This window comes from Phocoena phocoena, chromosome 3 (genome assembly GCF_963924675.1).
Source record: "Phocoena phocoena chromosome 3, mPhoPho1.1, whole genome shotgun sequence".
NCBI lineage: Eukaryota > Metazoa > Chordata > Mammalia > Artiodactyla > Phocoenidae > Phocoena > Phocoena phocoena.
The window spans coordinates 66,270,495-66,293,013 of record NC_089221.1 but is presented as its reverse complement, the minus strand read 5'-3'; the positions used below and the strand labels follow the sequence as shown (position 1 = coordinate 66,293,013).

At 39.3% G+C, this 22,519-nt stretch overlaps 1 non-coding gene across 1 annotated transcript; it reads right to left on the bottom strand.

Moving 5' to 3' along the window:
* Positions 1 to 13,679: 13,679 nt before the first annotated feature.
* LOC136121736 (U6 spliceosomal RNA) lies at positions 13,680 to 13,786 on the bottom strand. The gene has a single exon (XR_010655757.1). It is a non-coding gene; the product is annotated as a U6 spliceosomal RNA (small nuclear RNA).
* Between the last annotated feature and the right edge of the window lie 8,733 nt (positions 13,787 to 22,519).

Sequence of the window (22,519 nt, the reverse complement as noted above, 5' to 3'; positions counted from 1 at the left end):
AAATAGAATGATTTGGTGATTCAGGGTGAGTGATCTGGACATCAGCTGATAGGTTGCAGTTTCTCTAAATGCTAGGACAAACAGATTTCAAACTTGTATACCACAACACAAGACTTAGCAGTTCAAGCAGTTCAGGCCGCTTGACCTTCTATTTCTGGTGCGAGGAAGGAGAGACGAGAGGTACACTGGGCAGTGATTTGGTCCACAGACCTCCAGATAATCTTTGTTTGCTCTGTTTCTCTCTCCCACACTCTTCCTTATTTGCCACCTTCAGCCTGGGGCTTCCAATGGGAAAACTGACTCCCACTTCCATCTCCACTGCAGTCTGGGATTAGTGGATTTGGACCTGCATTTTGCTGTGTTCTATTTCATATGTCAATTGCCTTTTATACCCTTTCAGATTTTCAAAAATTTGTTAGAGTCTCTGTTCTGATGTTACCACCTCTAACCCCTCACTATCTTCTCTGTTAATAAGATTATTATTTTTTTTTTTGTACTGCTGTGTTATATCTTAAAATCACTGGGATTTCCATGGAGTCCTTAGAGCAATGGCAGGTTTGCTGCTTGTTCTGCCCTCCTGATCTGCAACTAACATCACAAGTATTATTGTTGGGAATCCCTGGAGATTACCAGTTAATTATGCATCCCCTCTTCTTGATTCTGAAACAACTGAAAACAAAGATAATAGCCTTCCACCTCGAAAAAGTGGCCACATTTAAACAGAAAAAAATAAGGCATTATCCCTTCCAAAAAAGGAACCAAGACTAATAGATATTAGACTCTCCCTAATTGCATCAATCAATTACATCTCTTCTTCCTCTCAGGGGAAGGAAAAGTAAAATGCAGAGAAAATAGTTGTGTTTGGCCTCAAAGAATTGCCTATGAGTTGAGAAGTACTGGTCAATTTCCACCTTATGAGCTGAGATAGGAACATAGGGAGTGGAACGGTAGGGATATCTTTAAAAATTATTTTATAGGGGCTTCCCTGGTGGCGCAGTGGTTGAGAATCCGCCTGCTAATGCAGGGGACACCGATTCGAGCCCTAGTCGGGGAAGATCTCACATGCTGCGGAGCAACTAAGCCTGTGCGCCACTTCTACTGAGCCTGTGCTCTAGAGCCCGTGAGCCACAACTACTGAAGACCGCGTGCCTAGAGCCCGTGCTCCGCAACAGGAGAAGTCACCGCAATGAGAAGCCCGTGCACTGCAGCGAAGAGTAGCCCCCGCTTGCAGCAGCTAGAGAAAGCCCATGCACAGCAACGAAGATCCAGTGCAGCTAGAAATGACTAAATTAAATAAATTAATTAAAAAACACTATTAAAAATTATTTTATAGATGAAGTACCTGAAACTTTGCGGGGACTAAATGACTTGCTCAAGGTCACAGAATTTGTAAATGATAAAGCCAGACTCTAGCATTTCTTACTTGGAGCCCTTTGATACTTCTTCTGTGCTATACTCCTTCTCTATAATATGCTATGGAGACCTCAAACATCAAAACACTAAACCTTCAAAGATATATTCAATGAAATTAACAATATTTATTTAGAATGATACTCTTTTACAGAGTCACAATATTGTAATTCCCCAGGCAAAAATGAAAACTAATAAAGCTTAGATATTTCAAAAATATACTGGAAACAAAAGGATTTTCAGACTCTCATTACTCTACATCTTATTAAGCGGAGTTATTTTTTTTCTACTTTTCAAGCTTTCTGATATATATTTTTCTAACATAGAAAATATTTTTATTTTCTGAATTTCTCATTTCAGTCTTTCGATTTCCTAGGAAATAGCTGACTTCATCCCTATAACTGCCCTGTAGTAAATCACAAGGGTCTGATTTCTTAGCATCAGAAAAAACACAAAACTGAAAAGGCTCCCTCAGGAGATGTATTGTGTGAGGCTTCATAAGCCTGCAGATGGCTGGAATTCAGCAGAAGTCCATTTTACCTGGGGATGGCTCCTGACACAGCTCCTCTCACAAAATAGCTGTTGATAACATTTGGCCATTTTCATTAAGCAACTAATTTTTTCCTCTGCTCAGCTTGAGATCAGTTCCCGAATTATACTCTCTGGCAGGACAGCTGAAGCAGGAAAATCTTAAGTTGCTGGCACACGGAAACTCCTTCCCTTCATCCTCAGATTCCATTAAAGCATCTCTGGCCCTTTACTGGCACTTTTTATAATAGGTATTCCCATGTTATTTGAGGAAAAAGGACAACTAGCTGAAATAAAGCTTTCTGGTGCTTTCTCCTTCGTAGCATAAAAATGATAAATTCAAAGAGAATGTGCTATACAGGTCATTTCAGCCAAAACAACACATCTGTGACCTGATTCACTAAATAGTTTAGAAACAGTGTATCTTCCTCCATTCCAGTATTTATGGGGCATCTACAATATGTTATTCAGTATGCTTGGAATTGCTATATAAAGATGACCAGAGCAAAGACCCTACTTTTAAGGAGCTCCCGGTCTAGTGAGGGAGACATAAGAATGAACGATTACGATGTTCTGTGGAACACTGTAATTGAATTTGATTTAGGTGAGTATATGAACACAGTATAGGGGAGAATAGTAGCTTATCTATGCAGTGCAAATTGCAGGCGAGGCACAGGAGATGGTCTTTGAGTGAAACCCTAAAAAACAAAAACACACCTTCCAGAAAGACAAGAAAGGGCCGTCTAGGCAGAGGAGATAGAATCTTTAGGCGGGGAGGCATGAAGGAGGAATATGTGCTCAGACATAACATCCTTACAGCTGGAGCAGAGTTTGGGGTGAAGGGAGAAGTGAGGTGATGGTAGATGGGACCAGAGAAGAGACAAATGGCATTGTCGATGTGAGAAGGACTTTGAACTTTATCCTCTAGACTTGCTTTTCCTAACAGGTCTGAGTTTCTCACATCTGTTTGTACACTGGATTTCTGGTGGCACCTGAGAGAAATGAATTTGCATCCATATTTATGGCAGATCTTTTTTGTCAACTGTTTGAGTAGAACTGCATCCTGCCTTGATTATACAAAGATGGCAAAGTTCCCTCGTGTTCCGTGGACATGTGCTTTCCTTGGCCCAACTTAACATTTCTCTAGGCTACTTAGCAACCCACATCCCTTCTCCATCATCACCTCAATTCAGTGTTCTGTGTGACAGATGTCACTGCCACAGTATTAGCCCTGGTGAACCAATAAGGCAAAACATGTGCATGTTGCCTCAAATTCAGCAACACATCTGTGAGAATGACCAGTTGAGAAAATGACTGAGAATCATTCCTAAGAATCCATTGAGATTAAGCAGGAGTGTGGCACATTTGTGGTTTAGGAACTTAATTCTGGAGGAGGAATCATTCAGATACATTATGGTCAGAGCTTTATCTAAGTGGTGAGGATGGAGAGGAGGGTGTATATGTAAATACATATGTATATAATGTATATAATAAATAATTTGAGAAGGCAGAACAGCACTGGGATTGAGAGCATAGGCCGTGGCGTTACTCACTTGGGTCTGAGCCCTTCCTCCTTTAGTTATCTGTTGTATGATATTATATGGCAAGTTATATAACATCTTTGTACCTCAGTTTCCTCAGCTGTAAAATAGGGATTAAAATAGTACTTGCTTCTTAGAGTCATTGTGAGGGTTAAATGAATTAATACATACAAAGCAATTAGTATAGTATCTGGAACAACACAAGTGCTAAGTAAGTGTTAGTATTATTATACAGGAAAGTATGATTTTAGCAGAAGGAGAAAATTGATGGGATATAGGAAATGCTAGGATAAAGGGAAATGAAAAAAGGAGAGAAGGATACCTTGAACAACTGGATTATTGATTGAGTGCATGATAAATAAGGAAAGAATATAGAAGGAGGTGAGGATTTGGGGAAGGTCATGAAAGAAGAAAGAATTTCAGTGTCTCAGGTGTTAAGTTTGAGGAAGCTGTGATATATTTATATATTGAGACAACAAACAGTCAGTTGGATACATATGAGTTTGGGGTTCATATGAAAGACTGGGCTGAGGATATAGATTTGGGGAACCATCAGCCTATGGGTGAATGTTGGGGCCATGGTGGGTAGAGGATATTGCCAAGGAGAGAGTAAGGAAAAGAGAGCAATTTATCTTTTGGGCAATTACTGAAAGTATTCAGATGATTTTCTCTTTTTGCCTCTTTTAAATGAATCCTGTTTTATTTTTCTGATGATGCAAGCAATACATGCCTTCTGTACAAAATTCTGAGCATTTTCTTAATGTGATTTTTCACTAGCAGCCTTTGCTCTGAGAAGAAAATGTTCTTGAGTCTTCCTGCATTGGGGCTTCGAATACAAGGCAAATGTAAAATGCCTCCTGCTCTGTTGTCTTCAGTGAAGGCCAAACAAAAGTAATCAGCTTGAATCCGCCCCTTATTAGATGAAAGCCCAGCTGTGTTCCTGTCCAGACAGGGAGCTGGGAGCCAAGCAGCAGGGGGATGTGCCATGTACTCTGTGATGGAGGAAGAATACTGGGGCCCTTTGTGCTGCTGACACTCTGGCAGGACAGGCTGGTATTAGAGGAGAAAGCCTATGATTACTTCAAGTACAGACATTTTCCCTTCAGTGGCTTGACTCTGCAGCCTGGAAGTTCAACTGCTAAGTGACCACCATGGCACTATCAGGGCTCTCCCCTCGCTCACCCCACCTCAGATGCAGCAGCCCAGCCCATGTGGGGAAGAGGACTGCTTCACACCCTCCTCACTGGCCAGGAGGGTTGAGGCCCGGGACCAGCGGCCACTTCAGAGGGAAGATGATTCTGGAAGGCTTTCCACAGTTATCCAGTGTAAGCTCTGTTCCTGTGCCCCGGTCTTCTCCCTCTGCCTTCTCCAGCCCCTGTTTGGATCTGGAAGGAGTCCAGGGGTGGGTCAACCAACAAGCAGACTCACTGTGGGCCCAGGGCACCAACAAAGCTGAGCCACCAGCCCCACACCAATAAGAGAAGTCAAGCTCCAGTGAACTCAGCCAGATTCTGCAATCAAAACATCTGGTTTGGGCTTTCCTGGTGGCGCAGTGGTTAAGAGTCTGCCTGCCGATGCAGGGGACGCGGGTTCGTGCCCCGGTCTGGGAGGATCCCACATGCCGCGGAGCGGCTGGGCCCGTGAGCCATGGCCGCTGAGCCTGCGCGTCCGGAGCCTGGGCTCCGCAACGGGAGAGGCCACAACAGTGAGACGCCCGCGTACCGCAAAAAAACAAAACACAACAAAAAACAAAAAAAACCACATCTGGTTTATTGTATGTCAGTTACACCTCAATAAAGCTATTTTTCTTATGAAAAAAGATCTAGAAAGAGGCTATTTTAATTTCAGCATTCCTGCAAGTTGTGTTTCACTCTTTAGGTATTGTTTTAAATTGCCAGTGGGAAGGACCTCATAATATTTTCCATGTTAAGAGCCTCTAAAGATATTCATCTGACCCTGAGCAAATCATCAGTGTCAGTACAATGGGTTGGTATGTGGGGAGCTGGGAATATCTATTCCTCACTTATTTCTATTAAAACTACATCCATTTCCCTTGCATGTGGGGAGAAGGAAAGGACCCGCTGTTCTCTTTCCAAATCCTTAGTTGTTTTTATACATCTGGTTGACCTCCTCTGCTGAGACAAGAGATAGAGATCTATGACCTGCTTCTTTGACATTGTATCCCCTGCTGCCTGCCTTACATCCAGCGTTAGGTTTAGCCACTTATCTTCAGTAACAGTTTTTCTGCTACTCTGCTCTGTCATTGTTCACAGACCTAACATTTCATGGACTTTTATGTCGATGACTCCTTAATACTATATGAAGTTACCCTGTATTCTTTACAGTGTGCTTTGTCCCACCGTTGTTAAACCCTGCAGAAGGTTACTGTTTATCACAAATCATTGAAGCCAAGGCCAATATATTGTGAACTCTCTCCTTGAACTTCCAGAAAATCTGCATGAGTGTAAAGTTAAAACAAAAAAGAAACATGACCAGTCTGAAAATGACTGCAAAACCCTCAAAGCTTCTGGCTCTTGGCCAGAATTTATTGTATAGGAAACCTCAAATTTCCCCCTGTTTTTCCTTGCCTTTCCTGGGTTTCAGATTGCAGGACCGTTATAATGTCACCACACAGAGCTCATGGCAGGTTAGTTAGATGAAGCTACTTAAATCCTGACAATTTCACTTTACACTTAACATCTTCAATCTTAGATCCTTCTCTTCCCACACTTCGCTTCCTCCTTCCTGTTTTTCTACAATTCCTTCCCTACCAACACATTCCCCTTAGGGAGACCAAGAAGGAAAAACAAACAAACAAACAAACCCTGACCTGTAAGACACAACGTCTTAGAGTTTTCTCACTAATCTACATTGAAGGGAAAAAAGAAATCCAACGGAACACCTTCTCCATTCTTTTAAATCCTCCAATACTACTGGGATCGGACTGATTTTCAACTGAAAAGGCTTCACAGAATACTCAGAAACTCTGTGAACAGGAGTAGGAGAATTTTGATATATTAAGAACAAATGTTAACAGTCAAGCCATTCCAAGATTGTTCTGCTCTCTTTCTCCAGGAGAATTTCAGTTGAGCTGTCTTTAAAAGACACAATTGGATGTGTAACATTTCTGACCCTTGACCTCTTGGGTTTGGGGTGTTTTGAAGGAGGGGAGCAGTGCTAAGGCTTTTATAGTCATTTTCCAGAATGAGCCTCTTCTTTAACCATAAAGGGGTACCTCCTGCAGCTAACGGAAAAAACTAATCTTTGGAAAACAAACACCTTGGAAAGAAAAGCTTTAATGCCTGTAATTAATTCATGTTGTTTGTTGTAATCTGAGCGGGAGCTAACTGAACACTGTATATGTGTGTGTGTGTGTGTGTGTGTGTGTGTGTGTGTGTGTGTCTACAAGAGAAGGATTGGGTAGAACGTGGCCCCCTCCTTTTTTAAGAGGAGTTAAAATGAATTATAGGAAGAATTTTTACACTCCCAAAAAAGATTAATTTCGGAAACATTTCTTTTGACACATTGCTCATAATTAAAGTAATTCTTCATTTTCTCTGTTTTCTTTAAGTAAAAACTTGTGGCTTTATTTGACCTTCCATCAATTAACTCTCTCAAAAGAAAATAACCCTGAGCCCCATAAACACACACTTAATTCCCTATTGACGGAGAAAAGAGAAGCAATGACTGTCCCTCCACTGCAGGAATCCAGCATTATTGAAGCTCCAAAGTCTGTCGCCCTGTGTGCACCAACCTCCAGTTTCCTGCTCTCACTGACAGAGGGTTTGACTTTGAAGTGCTCTTCCACATTTCACCAATGCCCACGGCCATATAATTCTATCAGAACCACGCTGTTAGAAACGTTTGCACCAGAACAGTCTTAACAAATATGTCTTGAACTCCTTCATGCTAGGAACTGAGGGCGTGATAGTGAGCAAAATAAACATGACTGTTTCTTTCACGGGGCTTATAAACTGGTGGGGAAGAGGGAAATTAACCAAGTAATCCAAATAACGATGAGTAGTAAAAATGCATTACAAAGAAAACTACCAAGTGCTATGAGAGTGCCTCATCAGGGGAACTGATTGATCTATAGCTATCTATCTATCTATCTATCTATCTATCTATTTACACGGCAATGAGGTGTTGGGGGGAGTTTGTCAGATCTGAAAAGTCCTTCCTGAAGAAATGTGTGAACTAAGATCCAAAGGATGACTGGTATGTTCATACAATGGGATTCAATATAGCAAATAAAAATAAATGAGCAGAAACAACATGTATCAGAATGGATGGCCCTCTAAATCATATTGCTTGGGGAAAAAAAAATCTCTCCTTGAGTGTGGGTGGGTCAGATGTAATCAGATGAGCCCTATTAATAGAGGTTCTAGAAGACAGAGAGACACATCAGAGAGATTTTCCTGGTGGATTCGAAAACACAAACTGTGGCTGTGGAGAGGCCACATGTCAGGCAAGTGCAGGTGGCCTCTGGAAGCTGAGTGTGATCCCCGACCACAAGCCAGCAAGAAAACAGGGACTTTACAACCACAAGGAACGGAATTCTGCCAACAACTGGTGAGCTTGGGAGAGGACCCGAGCCTCAGATGAGCTCACAGCCCCAGGTGACTCTCGATTTCAGTCTTGTAAGGCCCTGAACAGAGCATCCAGTTACATTTTGCCAAAATTCCTGACCCACAGAAACTGAGATGATAACTTTGTGTTGTAGTAAGCCTCTAAGTTTGTGGTGATTCGTTACGCAGTGAAAGAAAACAAGTACAGCTACTGAAATAAATGTTAGGTAAATGCACAGGCTCACAAGATGAGGGGCAAGAAGGGGCACAGAGGCCAAGATAGCCTCACATTGTAGAATGAGACGGCGAGGTCTTCATGGCTGATGTGAATTGCCCGAGGATGAGCATCTAGTTAGTGACACGGGCTCACTAGAGTCCAGGAAGAAGACTGAGGACAGAATAACACGTGAGCAAGATATTGTAGAGGGGAAGGTAGTGATTCTAGATTATTCTACCTTAGTGTCCAAGTTAAATATACAAAGAGGTAAGTGGAGTGATAAAGCAGATCTGCTTTCCAGGACCACATCGCCACTTAGTTGTTATATGGTCTTAGATAATTTGTTTCATCTTTATACGTTTCAGTTTCTTCATCTCTAAAATAACGCTAACTAGTGTGCTTATCTCATAATTACTGTGAAGTTGAAATGCGGTAATGCACTTGGAGTGTTTAACATAGAGCCTGACATAGACAAAACACTTGTTATTGTTAGCTGGTAATATCACTATTGCTACCAATGTCATCACCATTCACACCGTTACTATTATTTATTTTTATCATCTGAAGTATAACCTTAAGAACAGAGCTTAACCTTAAGTACATCCTAAGGAAATGGGATACTGCGTATAACTAAACACTCCCTCTGCTTTATTAATGCCCTGTGACTGGGTTAAGCATTTTAGAAAAATTTCACTGATGTTTTTAATCTATCAGAGATTACATATATTTATTCAGATAATTCAATCAGAAATCCTCAATTTTACCTTCTGACCACGACTTTCTGTGTTTCCTTCCAGCTCACCTATTGTGTTAGTCAGGATTCTCCGGGGAAACCAAATAGACAGAACCTGGATGCACAGATAGATAGATAGATAGATAGATAGGTATAAGAGAGAGAGAGAGAGATTTTATGGAACTGGCTCATGCAATTATGGAGACTGGCAAGTCTAAAATCTTCAGGGTAGGCTGGCAGATCTGAGACCCAGGGCAGAGCTGATGTTGCAATTCAAGTCCAAAGGCCTCCAACTGCTTGGATGAGGCCGACAGATATCACAGAGGGCAATCTGCTTTACTCAAATCTGCTTTTCTTAAATTTACCAATTTAAATGTTAATGTCATCCAAAAACACTCTCACAGAAACATCTAGAATAACGTTTGACCAAATATCTGGGTATCATGGGCCAGTCAAATAGACACATCAAATTAACAATCAAACCTACTCTGTATGACCACTCCATCTATCGTTTGACCTTGTCAAGAAGTCCAGTCCATTGATCCTACCACTTTCAAACTCTCATCACTCCCCTTTTGTCCACCCTTCACTCCTTGCTCAGATTAATCACTCACTGTAAAAACCCTAAACTCCTTTATCTCTTTCATTGTTTAAATTCCAGAACCTACCTACTTTGTGCTAGATCAATATGTTCTACTGACTTTTCATCAGCAACACTGAATGCAAGAAAATAGTGAAACAATTTCTTCAAGATTTCTGTGGGAAAATAATTTTGAATCAAGAATGCAAACTAATGCTAAGACCTATAAGTCATGAAGTTTACCACCCAAAGAATTTCTCAGAAAGAATTTCTAGAGGATAGGTTACAGCAAAATAAAAAAATGAGTATAAGAAAAACTATGAGTTAAAAAATAATAAGTGAGCAAGGAAAACTATAGAACATATAGTTAAGTGTAAATAGTATTTGATTACTTTAAAAAAGAACAATTGGCAATTAAAATTCCAGATATTCTCAATAAAGAAGTGAGAAGAAGAAAGGAAATATTGTGGGGATTTACGTGTTTGTATAGACTATACTTATTAATTCACTCTAGCTGTTGTTCAACAAACATGCTTCTAAATAGTATCCTTGTATCTTTTATTCTAAGGGAAACATAATAACTGAAGTGGAGAAATTTATAGCAATTATGTTTAGATAATTCAAGCCAAAACAAAATCAAAAATCTTTTTGGTCTTGCATTTTCTGAATACCTCAAATCAAAGGTAACTTTGGATTTCTCTTTACTTTCTTTTAATTATCCCCACAGAATGTTCTCAGTTTCCCACATCATTTGGCAAAGACAAAGACTTTACATTTTAAGCATATTTATAACAAGATGCTGTGGCTTTGGTTCAAATTTAACTGTACCCTCTGGCCTGCACTGCTTTGCATTTCAATCCTCACCCACCACACCCTTGCCAATTTAATTTCAAATTATTTTTAATTGAGACTGAACACTTTACAAATTTGGGGTGTTGTGAATATAATTTATGGGGACCAGCTGGAGAGCCAAAACTTTGATCAGATTGTAAATGTTAATGGGAATACCTAGATGTAAATGATTGATAGCTTAATTTGACCCATCTAATTGATTGTTTTTCACAGAAATACTTCTACTTCTTGAAGTTCTGAGACTGTCATCCTTCATTTCCAGAAAAGGAGAAAAATGTGTTAAATAGTACTTACCTTCTTTGAATGGTGTGTTTTCTGTGATTTGTATTATTAATTGTAAAAACTCAATTTCTGACCTCCCTATTACATTGTTAGTTTTATCAACTAATTACTGATGTGTTTTTATAATAATATCTGAAAGCAATTTTTAAAGTTGTGTTTAAATTGTGTCAGGTTTTGTCATGAGATTTCTCATATGACTGTTAGAAAATGACTTAGAAAAATAATTGATCAGCTTAGCGTCTCTCTTCATGTACAGCTGTTTCTAAACCCTGTGGCTGAATCCAGAGATCAAAGATTACAATCATTCTGGTTTTCAGATTGGATGGGTACTGAAAGGAAGAGCAGTGCTTTTGTGAATATCCAGCCATTCTACAAGTGCTGTCTCTGACTTCTGATTCTGAAATGAGAGTCAAGGGAACATTTTGGCCTGGGGCAGGACAGGGGAGAAGAAAGAGACAATCCTTACCCCTCCCACCACTGCCTCGCCCTGTGCCCATGCCCTTGTTTCTGCTGAGAACTCGCTCTTTTTGACAGCTGCTCACACTTGAATCTTGAAGACTAAAGCTAAAGGATTCTGCTGGGCATTCCAGAACAGATCATTATTCGCCTTTATGTCCTATAAGAAAGTCCCTTTCAGCAAGATATCTCTTGCTGACGATCAGGCTATTGTATATGGTAGTGAAAAAACATTGCCTTAGGAGTCAGAATCCTAGGTATTAGTCTCAGACCTCCTATGGCTAATCTAATCCCTGAGCTACTTTTTAAAAGCCTAGACCAGCAATAGACATTTTTAATGCTACACATGTAATTTATGGGTACTAGAAGGAGACAGCCAAAACTCCCCTTTCGTCTAATTTTTTAATATTAATGAAAAAAGGCTAGAATTAAATTATTTACTTGACACTACTTGGTTCACTCTCATAGGCCTAATTATCTCCTCAATTCCTCTTCTCAGCTTCACTTGCTGTGGTGCTCTCAGCTGTCTGCACAGGGTAGCCTGTTTCTACTCCTGGGCCCAGAAAACTCAATCACAGAGCCAGGGAGAACCACCTGTTTTCATTCATTAGATGTATTATAATTTAAAGTATTGGGAAATGAAGAAAGCTGAACCTATATTCTACTATATAGTAGTAATTTATAGTAATTAAATTACTATAAATCAATTACTGTAAGTCAAAGTCTATTTATAGTAATTAAAAGAAAAAAATTAAAATCTAATGGAGATATTTTGAGTGTTTTGTGTTATTGTACTAATATAGCATCTCTCTAAAGTTGACCATTAGTACCCAGGAAAAAAATGAGGAAATAATTATTGTTATTACTTATTAGGTGAAATCTCAACTTAGGATCACAGACATGGTTACTGCGTTAGATCATCATATTTTGATTAATCTCTCTCGCCAACCAGACTCTAAGCCCCTGGATGGCAGTTCCATCCCAGCGTGTACCAACCACTGTCTGACGACATATGAACCATCATAGAAGATTTTGAAAACATTCTTTAGTGATAATAAAGGGCAAGAAATGAAAAACTTTTTTTTTAAACATCTTTATTGGGGTATAATTGCTTTACAATGGTGTGTTAGTTTCTGCTTTATAACAAAGTGAATCAGCTATACATATACATATGTTCCCATATGTCTTCCCTCTTGCGTCTCCCTCCCTCCCACTCTCCCCATCCCACCCCTCCAGGCTGTCACAAAGCACCGAGCTAATATCCCATCCCTGTGCCTTGCGGCTGCTTCCCCCCAGCTATCTACCTTACTACGTTTGTTAGTGTGTATATGTCCATGACTCTCTCTCGCCCTGTCAAAACTCACCCTTCCCCCTCCCCATATCCTCAAGTCCGTTCTCCAGTAGGTCTGCGTCTTTATTCCTGTCTTACCCCTAGGTTCTTCATGACATTTTTTCCCCTTAAATTCCATATATATGTGTTAGCATACAGTATTTGTCTTTTTCTTTCTGACTTACTTCACTCTGTATGACAGACTCTAGGTCTATCCATCTCATTACAAATAGCTCAATTTCATTTCTTTTTAAGGCTGAGTAATATTCCATTGTGTATATGTGCCACATCTTCTTTATCCATTCATCCGATGATGGGCACTTAGGTTGTTTCCATGTCCTGGCTATTGTAAATAGAGCTGCAATGAACATTTTGGTACATGACTCTTTTGGTTTTCTCAGGGTATATGCCCAGTAGTGGGATTGCTGGGTCATATGGTAATTCTATTTGTAGTTTTTTAAGGAACCTCCATACTGTTCTCCATAGTGGCTGAACCAATTCACATTCCCACCAGCAGTGCAAGAGTGTCCCCTTTTCTCCACACCCTCTCCAGCATTTATTGTTTGTAGATTTTTTGATGATGGCCATTCTGACCGGTGTGAGATGATATCTCATTGTAGTTTTGATTTGCATTTCTCTAATGATTAATGATGTTGAACATTCTTTCATGTGTTTGTTGGCATTCTGTATATCTTCTTTGGAGAAATGTCTATTTAGGTCTTCTGCCCATTTTTGGATTGGGTTGTTTGTTTTTTTGTTATTGAGCTGCATGAGCTGCTTGTAAATTTTGGAGATTAATCCTTTGTCAGTTGCTTCATTTGCAAATGTTTTCTCCCATTCTGAGGGTTGTCTTTTGGTCTTGATTATGGTTTCCTTTGCTGTGCAAAAGCTTTGAAGTTTCATTAGGTCCCATTTGTTTATTTTTGTTTTTATTTCCATTACTCTAGGAGGTGGGTCAGAAAGGATCTTGCTGTGATTTATGTCATAGAGTGTTCTTCCTATGCTTTCCTCTAAGAGTTTGATAGTTTCTGGCCTTACATTTAGGTCTTTAATCCGAAAAACTTTTTTAAAAATTAAAATAAATAAACTCAAGTGGCATGTAGAAATTAACATTAACTGTATTTTTTTTTTTTTAAGTTTGGGTGATATATATGTAATGATCAGTGGGACCGCTTTTTTTTTTTTAATATGGAATGCTTCACAAATTTGTATGCCATTCTTGCACAATGGCCATGCTAATCGTCTTTGTTTCCTTCCAATTTTAGTATATGTGCTGCCAAAGTGAGCACAGTGGGACCTTTATTTCAACTCAGTGCCTGGCACAGAATGGGCCATCAGTACATGCAGTTTTAATTAATGAAGATGGTTGATACACTGATACTCACTTGGCATAAGGCATAGTATATTCTCATCACCCTATAAAATATAAGTCAACTAGCAAACTTCTCTTGATTTTAGTTTTATTTTTGGTCACAATATGTTATAGGTAAACTGATCCTTTTTTAAAAAAAATAATCTGAATCACAAGGTAAATAATAGAATGGAAAGACTTGTACCAATTTCCAAACCCTATTGAAGGAGGAGGGTGAAGGGTTCATAGGCAGAACCAGTGCTGGCTCACAGCAGACATCTTCCAGGGACCCCTTTATTTTCCCTTTACCTCCTCTCTTTTCTCCTCCCTCTTGTGTGACAAGCCTAGTAATTGAGGACATTTCTATGTATGAAAAGAAGCTAATCATTCTGGGAATCAAAATATCTTTAAAACTGCAAGATGAGCAGATCTGAGCTTTGCTAAGTCCGTCCACAGGTCAGCCACTAAATACTGGCCACAAACTTACAGCCAGATGAGAAATGTAGGCTAGAAGGGACAATTTAGGGGACTGGGAAGGTAAGTCAAGGACTTTTGCTCTAACCAGTAGAGGGATGGGGTGGGTGGTGAATCGATTCGAAGCAACCCTTGTCTGGGATTGTGGAAATGGGCAAGACAGTCATGTTTAGGGGAAATTTCACTTGGCATCTGGCCATGGTTATTTTGGGCCCCATCATGCTAGGCTTTTCAATCGGAATGAGTCCGTTTCCTGCAGAATTTGATATCTGTAAAGCAATCATAACTGCTTGTCTGGTGGATATACACTAGAGGAAGATGGGCCAAGCTACTTAAGTATCTAACAAATACTTCTGTCACTTTTACTTCCCTCACAGTTTGAGTCTGCAGGTTTCTACCTGCCTACATTTATGATAACGTAGTGAAAAATAGCTCAGGTTCTTTAAAAAAAGAATAGAGCGGCCTGAATGTAATACTGACTTCATCTGAATACTTGTCTTCAACCATTTAGCCCCCTTTGGTGATCTTTCCTCCAAGTGAAATAGTTGACAGCAAAGAAAGGCCTCCAGTTTCAACATGTTCACCTGTTCACTTTTGTCTTTGAGTCTGAGGTTTGCCCTGACACAACGAGCAAACACATAGAGGTTCAGAGACTAAGAGATATTCTTAGGAAGAGACAAGTATGAAAACTGCTATTTATTTTAAAAGGGGGCAGGTTGAGGTTGTGTGTCTTCTGTGTTTGGGAGACACACGTCAATCCTGCATGCAGAAGAAGCATGATTCTGTAGAATCAGGGTTTCACAAAGCGAATGAAAATACTGTCATTTCAAAGTTTGGCATTTTGATGACTAAAAGTTCTTTACATAAGTAAATGAGTTTTTCTTTAAAAAATGAAATTAACCTGATAATGATTTCCGTATCTTTTTCATTCATTTACATGTATAATGTGAAGAATTACCATCTATTTAGCTCTAGTGGGACTCAGGTCCTTTAGAGACCTTTACATACTGATTTTCTCTGCTCTGTTTCCTCTTAAAGTATTTATCAAAAGACACTGGCTTGTTAATTAATCTGCCTCTTTCTCCTCTATGCCTCAGAGTGTTATTCTCAAAGGAAGGTTCAATACCTCCTGCATTTGAATAACCTGAACAATTTATTCAATGCAGATTCCTGGGCCACATCTACTGAATCAGTTTTTCTGAGCTCAAGGCCCAGAATTTTGTATTTTTAATAAACTCATCAGGTGATACACACTAGAATTTCAAAATTCTTTCATATTGGGAAAACGTATCTTCCAAGGAGTGGCAGCTTTAATGTAAAAGTGGGGCATGGGCAGGGAACTCAGAGCTTTTTGGCCAAGGGGACATAATCATGCTTCAAGAAGTTTTATAAACTTGCACATTAAAAATGAACAGTTCTAATGGTATCTGGAGGGCACTTATCATACTGGTAATTTACTGGCAGGATTAATTGAACTGGGATAGATGCTTAACTTAGAAATACATACTTTTCCTTATGGGAAGTTTAAAAGTGACATAACATGACTTTATTGCATGAGCGCCCACAGAGACCTTCATCCTAGTGGACGTGCATCACAGGAGGCTTTTCTGTCCCATTGAACCACGGAGAAGTAGGAGTCGGCAACGTCCTGATCCTATAACTATTACATACACAGTTACTTGCACGTGACAAGTAGCAGAACTTGATGATAACACTTCAGTAGCTTGATATGGCACTCTCTCAACTTTAGTTAATGACTTAATATATTATCAAGTACGTCTTTCAAAAATGTCTTCCAAAGCAGAAAATTTGAAATAGGTCACGCAGAGACACCTATCAGCACTGAGATGGACTACAGCTTGCCTCCTCTGTGCTGCCAGCAAGAGCAGTCCTTCCAGCCCCAGCTGCATGTTCTGGTCACTCAGAGCTTCCTAAAAACACCCAAAACTAAGGCTCACTCCAGAACTTCCGGTTTCATTACACTGTGGTGGAAGAACCAGAAAGGAATATCTTCAGCCTGCAAGGCTGAAGAGAGGTATATTTTGAGAAAAAAGGGCCGACATAAAATGTCTTAATAGCCAAACCACAACATTTAGCACATTCTGTTAGTGAAGACTGCAGGGTCTGAACATTAATAGTGAAAGTATGAACTCTCAACATTGAAGAGAATGGGAAGGGAGCCATCATCATGGGAACAGACATTTCAATACTTTCCTGGAAGGGCAAGGATGATTGGGATTTGTTGATGTGGAAGAGAGGAGGCTGAAGCCTGAAAGGGGAGGGAGAGCTGCAGGTCAGATGGAAACTCATCAGCTCTCACAGCACTAGAGAATGTGGCTCGTAGAATCACAGTGGAGAGTAGGGGTGAAGCAGGGGGCACTGAATAGGGAGTGAATTGAAGTACAGAATATAGACTACCCTGCTGCAGCTTTCCCTTCCCCTGCACACAGCACTCCTGGAAGCTAGGCACACACTCCTTAAACAAACCAACCCACCAGTGAAAAAAGGAGGAAGATCTTTTCTCATCGTATTGAATGAACAATCTAAGGAGAACCAGGACAGCCAGGAAGGGCACTGGAGCAAATGCCTCTGTTCCGTCATTTTAGAGTCCTCTGGTGTGAGAACTGGCCAGTTGACTAGCCCCACTCACTCCAGAGAGACTGACTCTTCCGTGGCCTCGTGCTTAACTATAAATGAAAAACAAGGGACACTGAACACGAGAAAACCCTGCAACAAAAAAAGAGAAAGGTCAAAATTAACAAACAGGAAAACATGATCCTAGAGGAGATAGAGTTAATTCAGAAAAAAACCCCAAAACATTTCTAATTAGTATAGAGAAATCAGAGAAGATCCTGCATCCATAAAACAAAACAGGATGCAATGAAAAAGAAAAATCAGACACCAAAGACATCCCTAGATACTTAAAAATATGTTGTCTGAAACTAAAAAATAGAAAAGCAAAAAAATGGAAGGGTTAAAAGAGAGTATTGAGTGAACTTTCTAGAATAAAAATCAAAAGGCTAAAAAGAAAATATGAGAAAAAAGCTTTAAGATATATATTCACATATATAATTATTCAAAAGCTCAACAGCCTGTTCATAGGAATTTTAGAAAGAGAACAGAAAAGATAGAAGGGAGGAAACAAAAACAGAGATTTCCTAGAGTAGAAGACAAAAGTCTTCCGACTAAATAAGTCCAGTGAATCCAGAGTGCCTCACGTATTAGAGCCCAGATTAATTGTCATATTGTCATAGATTTTCAGAACACCATGGCGAAAGACTATCCTAGTAGTTTTCAAGGAGAAGAAACAGCATATCAACAAAAATAATACGTTTATGCTTGGCATTGGTTATCCAGTCAACCATTTTGAATGCTAGAAGGTAATGGAGCCTTCAAAGCTTTGAATGGAAATTATTTTCAACTTAGAATCCTAAAAGCAGTCAAATCAACTGTCCAAAGAAGGACACATTTTAAAAACCTTCAAAAATGTACATCCCCTGAAAGATACTATCCTATTTCTTAGGATATTACTTGAGAATATGCTATAGCACAATGAGACAGTAAACCAAGAAAGAGGAAAATGTGATCTCTAGCAAACAGATGATCCAGTCATCTGTGAGAGGGCTGTGATGATCCATCCTAGAGAGAAATCAGAACAACTTGGAGCAGAATAATGGAAGGCTTGGGAAAAGGTATCAAAGGAAAAAAAGAGTTAATACTACTCTCGAGATCCTAAAACAGTTTAAGAGACAGAAAAGGAAGGTAAAGTAAGAAAAAAAAAAAGCACTTAGGAACTCTAAGAAAACAGACCAGATAAGAAACTAAGTACAATCCTAGCACACTACTTGGCATTGCCATGGATTCCATTTGATTTCTTACTAGAATGTAAATAGCGGTTAATGACTTTCAACTTGAACAGACAACCTAAAGAGATAGTATTACACAGCTGTTACGAGCACCATCTCTAAATTTCTTACTGGCTATATGAATCAAGAAATTTTCTTGATTTCTATACTACCCAATTTCCTTTCTGTAAGATAGAAATAATAAGTTATCTATTTTATAGTCACGTGAGGCTTGAGTTAATTTACACAAAGCACTTGTAACAGTGCTTAACACATAGAAAGTCCTCAACAGGTGTTAGCCAAACAGTAACAAACCATATATTAAAAAAATAGAAGTACTTCTTGACACAGAACAAAATGAAATGTTATTAAATTTGACAATATACACGTATAACAAGTACAGATGGTTGAAAGTGGGGAAGAACAGTAGTGAAGCAGAGTCAAGAATACTGTTGGTAGTTGATAGAAACAAAAATAAACAACAAAGGCAAACTAAAAGAAAAATAAAATTTGGCAATATAATTATGTAAATGTGTTAAATCATAATGCATCATAGCAGGAAGCTAATAGCAGATTATGACTATAATGAACAAATCAAAAGCTAGCAGGTAAATTTATAATCTAGAGATACAGGACGAAACAATAGAAGAATCAAAAAATAGATAAAAGTGTTTCTATTCAGGAATCAAGGAAGGTAAATATCTTTACCTTTCAATATCCTAAAATCTTGTCTATTAAAACCAAAACCTCAATAAAACAAACAAGTAAAAAAAGGAATGTGAAGGGGATTTGGGATGGATGGTGGGAGCAAAATATTTTTAACAAGAAGTAAAATTAATACTATGATATATAGAATTCTTGGTAGGAATTTCAGGAAACTCCAGGAGTTTGGAAAATATGGAAATTGTAGGAAAAGAATGCCAGTTTCTGGACAAAATTTGATCAGTTTAAAATAGTCTAGGAATTGACCATAAAAGACCATAAAAGGTAATGCATACTTTTACTGATGAGTCAAGCAAAAATCACAGTACATCGGAAAAACGAGTGAGGCTCAATGTCTGTTACTCCTTTTTTCCCCCCACCCCTTGAAATCATCAAGCATAGTTTGAAGAGATGTTTGATTGCTATCTTCAAGCTCTTTGGGTGTAGCTTTTGCCATCCAGTCCACACTTCTCCTTCTGGTCTCTTTCTTTCCTGGCTGCTCTATGACTATTTCTGCATCATTAGATGTCCTTTCCTGTTTTCCCAAAGGATGAACATATTTGCAGTCAGTGCTGGAAACCTGAGATGAATCATGTGGACAGTCTTATTTTATTAAGAAAATGTGTAATACATACTAAAATAGCAAGGCTTGCTTTGTCAATTTCATCAATGTTTCTTAATCTGGACCTCATAGAACATGCATTTTTTTTGCTTTTTGATTTCCTTTGTTCTTCGGTCAGTGTCTAGGACCTTAAAATTCATAATCTTAATTCAGTTGTTTGCCTAGGCTAGAGGTATCAATGATGAAATATTTCTATCTTCCAAAGCTGACCAGTGTTTCTCAGAATCTGGAAGAGAACCCACTCTGGCAGCTTCAGTCAGGTGCCTAGGAACCACAGCCTACACGTTTATATATTCATGTCTCTCTTCTAAATGGTACAGAAATGTCCATATGAAATTTCTGGTTTTAATGAAAGGTAAGAATATAAAATAATATGAAGTACTTTGGGAATTAATCTCAGCTGTGGCTTAAGGCTCCCTTCTCATAAATTTATAGTTCCATTAGGTCTCCTCACCTTCCCTTTCTTTTCTTTCCATCACATATGATTTAGCTGTTCTTCATACTTAGAGTAAAGGTGACTTCAATAGAAGAAATTTAAAGGAGTATGGTAGGAACCATTTTCTCCTGCTGACTGTCCACTGCTAGCTTCAAGGCTGGAGTTCTTATGCAGGGGATGCATCTCCTATGGGGTCAGGAACAGAAAACTCACGTTGGAGGGAAGAGTCCCAGAGGCTACCACTAGCACCTTGAGAATGGAAGAAGGGCGGGGAAGATAATGTGGCTGAAGCTCAGCAGGGGAGAGAGTCCCAGGAGGTGAGGTCAGAGAGGTAAACAGGATATGAGATAAGGGGGTAGGTTTCGCAGGGCCTTGGAGGCTCTGAGAGACTTTGAAGGATCTTTACTTTGGGAGAAATGGGAGAATATTGAAAAGTTTTAAGCAGAAGAATATGAGATTTTAGAGGATCACTCTGGCTGCCCTTTTGAGAGTAGACTACATGGAAGAAGAGTGAAGCAGGAAAGCCGAAAGAAGGATAAGGCTACGGCAATAAACAGTAGATGATGGTTGCTTAGACCAGGAAGGTGGTGATGAAGGACATGAGGAGTGATTGATTGGATCCTGGATCTATTGTGAAGATAGAATCAATGGAATATGCTGATCACTTGAATGTTGGGATATAAAAAAGAGAGAAGTCGGGGTGACTCCAAGATCATGGCCTGAACAACTGGAAGGATGGAGTCACCATTTACTGAGCTGGACATGTATGTATTCAGGTAGATCAGGCTGGTGGAGGGAGAGCAGGAGTTCAGTGTAAGAAATACCAAATTTGAGAAATCTGTCACAACTACAAATGGAAAGTTGATATGAATAATCAAGAAATAAACTTCTAACTTTTCTATATTTATTTTCCAAAATTGAGTTGACATAGACTAAATATCACAAGATAAATTTATAGCTTGATAATTTTTCATATAAAAATTCTATAGCAGATCTATTTTTTGTTGTTTTTATTGAATAACAATTATAAACATTTCTAAAAAGACCCCAATATAAAGCGTAACAGCAAAGCTTGAAGATTAAATCTTTTACCCTTGTTCCCCAAATTGACACCAATGAGCTTCAAAAGCCCGAGGGTCCTTTACTCTCAGATCATTCATTATTATAATGAAGCATATCATGTCATAATTCATCAGGCATTTTCACAAAGCATATTTTACACTTGACTTGCCCCTAAGCATTTAGATATTTATTCCTCCCTGTAGCCACCTGTAAAGTTAGATTAGATAATTCTTAGGAGTTTGATTTTACTCAGGTGTGCTGACAAGCACAAACAATAAGTCCTTGGGAAGTTTCCAGATTTCAGTTGTCCTTTGTGCAAGTTAAATGAACCACACACACAAAGAAGGGTAGAGTTTAATTTATTCATCTTTCTCTTTACTGAAAATTCTGTAGCCAGTTTATGTGATTCAGAGGAGGCCGTATTAGCTCTCAGATCTAGGGCAAATCCACAGTGGAGTAGATATGAGTCTACTGGGAGAGACCCGGAAGGACCTGAGGCTTGAGAATTTTCCACGGCAGCTCTCACATGTCCTGGGTCCCTGCAGCTGTTCCTCCCCACCCCTATATCTCCTCGCAAATGACTGTATCCCCTAACTCATCTTCCCCACAGCTCTTGATATCAAAACTCCAGACTGTCCAAACACCCAGACTCCAAGATCAGTCCCTCTATTCCCACTTCTGAAAGTAGCAATATGCTGACTGGCGTCCTACTCCTCAAGCCCCATAAAATTTTTGCCCGTTTTCCCTCCCTGAATTACAATACTTCTTCGTAGCTTTTCGTGCCTGGCATTTTCAAACAAAGGTTTATATTAACTGGTCCATGAAGCCACAGTTATCCTATGCCCTGTGGAATTCCGTTACTCCCATGTTAGGGCCTCTCCTCCTGGCAGAGTTCAATTGTTGGTCACAAGGAGAGAGACATGAAGGGACAGACTGGGAGACGTGTGTTCCAGGACAAAGGAAAAGCATGCGTGACGAGGCTCTTCAATGTGGCTGTGAAGGAACAGTGAACAATTCCAGTTGCCCAATGCACAGAAAAATCGAAGGCAAATAAGTATGAAAAATAGACAAGGGGTAGATCTTATAGGGCCTCAAATGTCCAGTCCAAGAGTTTAGAATTTGAGAAGTGTAGGTAGTTGTTGAAAACTCCTCAGCTGAGTAGTAACATGATAACGAACATGGAAAAGAACCAACACGGTACACTTTTGTAATTTACTAAGTTCTTTCCTATATGTGATCAGAGTTAATGATTGGTTTTTAGTCATGAATTTTCCTCTGACATCAAAATTTAATCTGGATCAAAGAAAGAGGAAATATTGGGAGCAAAAGACCTGTTAAACCCACTGCAATGACGTTTGGGATTTTAAGTCTGAGTGATGGGGTGGGAATAATGGGACTGAAATGATCAGAAGTGGAGGAAGGAGGACACTGAAGGCAGATGGCGATGATTCATTTTTCAGGACATATTCAATGTGAGGTGGTAAAAAGAAACACAGACAAGTTATACGTGCCATTAGATCTATGGGACTC